The 4,836-nt window shown below is 52.8% G+C and overlaps 1 pseudogene; it reads right to left on the reverse strand.

The window, feature by feature from the left end:
* Positions 1-413: 413 nt before the first annotated feature.
* Positions 414-2,897, reverse strand: LOC149355659 (uncharacterized; annotated as a pseudogene).
* Positions 2,898-4,836: the final 1,939 nt, after the last annotated feature.

Genomic DNA, 4,836 nt, shown 5'->3' on the forward strand with positions numbered 1-4,836 from the left:
GTATGTTGCTTGTAGGATGTGAATGCATTTAAGCAACAAAATTATGTTCTTAGAGCTGTACAGTGTGCAGAAAGCAGAAGAGGCAAAGCTTGTAATATGAATGAAACAATTCTTACCATCAACAAGCGTTTCTTTTTGAAGGCACCAAGAACAGCCATAGTATCCGTTGTATTGCTTAGCATTGAGCAGTGAAGCGCGAGCTGGCGCGTTAACACAAAAGCACAACACATTGACTGTTGACTGCACAACTTTGCTGGCAAATGACCACGTGAAGCTGCCCATAGTGTGGAATTTCTCGACAAATCTCTTCAAGTAGAGGCGAGTAGGTGGGTGACCTTTCGCAAACCAAATGACGCCGATGAGGATGTTCTTCCAACGATCGGGAATAGGGAGCTCATTAAGCACTACTTGAATTGGCCAGACTGACCCTTTGCTCGACTTAAATACTGGCGATCCATCGCTGTTAGCGGTAACAGTCAGGTCACTCCAATTCATGTTCCTTTCACGGCGGACCTTTCTGTACAGTTGGCCATCTGTGATATCCTTATAAGCTCCCTGATGAGTTTCAGCTGTCAGTTTCTGGAGGTTTGCGCCAACTATATCCCCAAACTTCTTTAAGAGACACTGTAGCTGACGCTTGAGGTCGACAGTTATGAAAAAGCTTCCTTTTTTCACCAGCTGTGCCATAGTCATTGTGGCTGCACAATTAGTGCAGTGCTGGAAATCTAGGCCGCAGCTTGATGTCAGGCACTCACACGTTGGGCAGTATGTATGGACTTCCACCATCCCTGATTTGTGCAAATCCCATAACTTCCTAAAGCCATATTTTGTCGATGGGAAGACGTTCTAGCAGAGAAATGCATTCAACAGCTTCAACAAGCTGTCCACTTGTGTCCAAGGAAGGCCAGCAGCAACAACAAATGTTAATAATGTTAATACAATCAGCATCGCCTGCAGGTGGGTAGTGTTCTGTGTGGAAGTCTCGACTCGGAGTTCACTCTGATAAATTCCGACAAGTCTTCATCGGGGTCCTCTAGCACATGGTTGTCAAGCCCATTGGTGTCCTCATCAAGCCTTGGCAGTTGTGCATCAGAAATGCTGTCATCAAGATGCAGGGTTGAAGGCTCATCATCCAAGTTGGGATGACTTGTAGAGGCGTTGTCATGCACCCCATCTTCAGCTTGCTACAAAAAACATTGGAAAGGCTACATCAGCAACAGAAGAAAAAAACATCAGTATCGAAGTGAATGACTGCAACCTGTTCATGTATATCCCGAGTTGGTATCATTCGGCATGAACATCATTCCGATTCCCTTCACATTTTAATATTTTCATCACAGGTTTATGTTTTTTTCTTTATAATGATCCATAAGAGATAGTATACATGGACCACCATGTGACATTGACCTACAATCACTAAATAATTTATAATCGAATTTCGTATCTCACCTGTTTCAGCTTCAACAGTCAAGTAATGGCTACAACGTGAAAGGTCAGTATAAGTCACGTGAGACACAAATAAAAAGTGCAACATAATCACTGCTTCATAATATTAATTCACTGTGATGCTAAAGACAGCTTGCCGCAAGAGCTGGAATGGCAATGGGTTTGGTGCATGTTTCATGGGAGTTGTGGCGTCCTAAAGCAACCCCGGCTATGAGGGATCCCAAAGTGGAGGGCTCCGGATAATTTCACCCACACCTGGGGTTCTCGAATGTGTACTGACATCGCGCAACACATGAGACTCTAGCATTTCAACTCCACTGAAATGTGATCATAGTGGCTGGGACTTAAAAAGTGCGACAAGCCGCCTTACAGTTCAGCATTGCCAGTTTCGTTGAGTATGATTTTGTAGCGCCCGGCGACGCTATAAAGCGCAGGCGCTGAGATCGGCGTTACCGCGACAAAAGAAAATAAAGAACGACAGCGCGTGCTCCGAGCGCACGCCCGGCACACGCAGTCCGGAACTAGAAGCCTGCCACGCTGGTCGTCTCTCTCTGGTCCTCCCGCTGCGACCCCGCAAATCCTCAACAGTGGTGACCCGGCGAACCGTGCCTTCTTTCTCAGTTGCGTTCCAGCATGGCGTACTGGCAGCACCCAAGTTTCGACCCGTCGCTCCCGGCGTTCCGGCCTGCAGGCGTCGGCGGGTGGTTCGCCCAACTGGAAGCTGCGATGTACCTGAACAACATCACCATCCAGCCGTTCAAACACGCAGTCCTTTGCGACATCCTCCCGCCCGACCTCCTGCGTCGGCTCACCTACTCTGCCTTCGGCGGCCGGCCATACGATGAGCTGCGTGCGGCCGTCTTGGCGGACTTCGGCGCCTACTATGTTCCGCCGCCGCTCTACGACGCAGCGGACCCGTTTTCGCCACCGCCAGCCTCTGGCCTTGCACCGGCCTCGCTAGCGCCCACGCAGCCTTCATCAGAACCCGGCCCGCCTCAGCAGCCCCTCGCCACCTCGCCGCCACTCCAGTACAGCGTCTCCGGCCCGGCTTCTTTAGCACCGACCGCACCAGACGCTACCGCATCGCTTCCGGCAGCACATGCTGCTGCCCCGGTTACGCTAGCAGTACTGTGCGATGACTCCACGGCCCCAAGTCCGCAGTCATTCCCTCAGCAGCTCGGTGAGGTGCCTGGCCCACCGCCGTTTGCCACGTCAGCGCACTCAGCGACAGAGTCGCCTCGCGCCATCATGTTCAGCGCCTCCGGCCATACCGCCTCCAATAAGGACGATACAGCGTCTACGGCACAGCCCGCTGAGCAACTTCTCTCATCTCCAATAGTGCTGCCATCCGTCGAGCTCTTCCTCGACGAGTGCCCCATTCCATCACCTTCTGCACCCTACTGCGTAGCATCGCTGCCAGCCGAAGGCTCACCTACCGCCTCATCGCTCATTCCGCCAAAGCCGTCAGTCACTGACCTGAGCGATCGTGCTAAAGGCGAAGTGAGATTGCCGGCACCGCAGCATCTGTCAGATACCAGCACCACTACCCCGGCGGCCACACCGCCTGCCCAAGACGCCGCACCCCAAGCTCTGAGTAGTGCAGCAACTGTCCAACCAACAGCTGTGCCTGTTGCTGTCAGCCAGCCGTCTGATGTAGCAGTCTCAGCTCCACGGCCTGTCACTGCCACAACCTCCTGGCAGCCACCTACAGCCAACCATGCCCACATGCGCATCAGCACTGGCCAGTCGCTCCGGACTGTCACTCCAGCTTCACCCAAGCACCTTGCATTGAGCCTAGCAACTTCCTCCGGCATCGTCAGAGCTGTCACCGTTGTGTCGATGGTCAAAACACAGCTGCTGTCAGTCCACGGAGCCGTTTCGCCAACTCCAGCGCTTGTGACGACGTACTCGGCGCGCCAGTTTCCCACCGACACCAGCTCCAACGTCCCCACACCGACAACACTTGTACAAAACTTGGGTAGGGCCTAGTTGGTACATGATGTTGTGAAGGTAAAGGATGCGCAATCAAAGGACGAACCACGAAGAAAGACACAGGGACACACACAAGCGCTGTGTCCCTGTGTCTTGTGTGTGTCCCTGTGTCTTTCTTCGTGGTTCGTCCTTTGATTGCGCATCCTTTACCTTCACGACAACACTTGTGTCCGCGGGCAGCACTACAGTCGGTGACGGCCCGACCATGGCCTCCCCTGCTCCCATGTCCGTTGTCAGCTCGGCACCCTGCATCATTCGCCCCTTGCGCAGCAGCCAGGCTCGTCCACCTGAGCCGGCGCACTCCACCCGACTGCTCTTCCCGGCCCCTGACCTGAACTTACCGGGCCTTGTAGCGACCCCGTGGGGACACTGTTACTCTAGCTGCCTGCTTGACTGCCGTGGCTACTCCATCTCTGCCCCGTCGGCACGTACATTCCGACGTTCCGTCTAGGCGGGGGGCCCTGTAGCGCCCGGCGACGCTATAAAGCGCAGGCGCTGAGATCGGCGTTCCCGCGACAAAAGAAAATAAAGAACGACAGCGCGTGCTCGGAGCGCACGCCCGGCACACGCAGTCCGGAACTAGAAGCCTGCCACGCTGGTCGTCTCTCTCTGGTCCTCCCGCTGCGACCCCGCAAATCCCTCAACAATTTCACAACAGTCACACAAGGCAGACAACAACATGAGACGCTAATATTTTTAAAAAGAGAGTTGCTCAACAGCGGCATGAGCCCATGCATAGAACAAGCATTAGCACAACTGAGTGGGCAGGAAACATAGGCAAATAAAATAATACATTTTCTCATAATACCGCATCTGCCTGGTTCACAGGCAGCTAACATTAAACTATCAAAAGGGCACACAAGAAACCAAACATGCATTTTCGGGCTCAACTGTCAAGCAACTAAACACAGTCACCACAGCAAGTCTACGTGCACATATCTATGTGGCTTCGCTTGAATTCAAGAATTGCCTCTGAACATCTCAACATTTACACGAAAATTTAGATTCATTCTGGGGCAAAGGGCAGTAGGGTAGTACATCAGTGTGTGTGTGTATGTGTGTATGTGTGTATGTGTGTATGTGTGCGTGCGTGTGTGCGTGTGTGCGTGCGTGCGTGTGCGTGTGTGTGTGTGTGCGCGTGCGCGTGCGCGTCCGTGCGTGCGTGCGTGCGTGCGTGTAAGGGGGGGGAGGGCAAACCACTTGAACTGTGTACTGCTTGGAGCTTTTTTTTTCTTCGGAAAATTGGGATAAGCAAAGTTTTCCTATGCAAAATTTCAGGCTTGCGGAGGGGGATAGATTGTCCCCTTTCAATGGGTGAGGTGCGTTTCCAGAGTCAGCGCAGAGGCTCATGGAAAAGTCGTCTGCTACAGCTACTTCCGGTTCCAAATTTCTCCCCCT

This window comes from Amblyomma mixtum, chromosome 3, assembly GCF_055824585.1.
Source record: "Amblyomma mixtum isolate Tamu chromosome 3, ASM5582458v1, whole genome shotgun sequence".
Lineage (NCBI taxonomy): Eukaryota > Metazoa > Arthropoda > Arachnida > Ixodida > Ixodidae > Amblyomma > Amblyomma mixtum.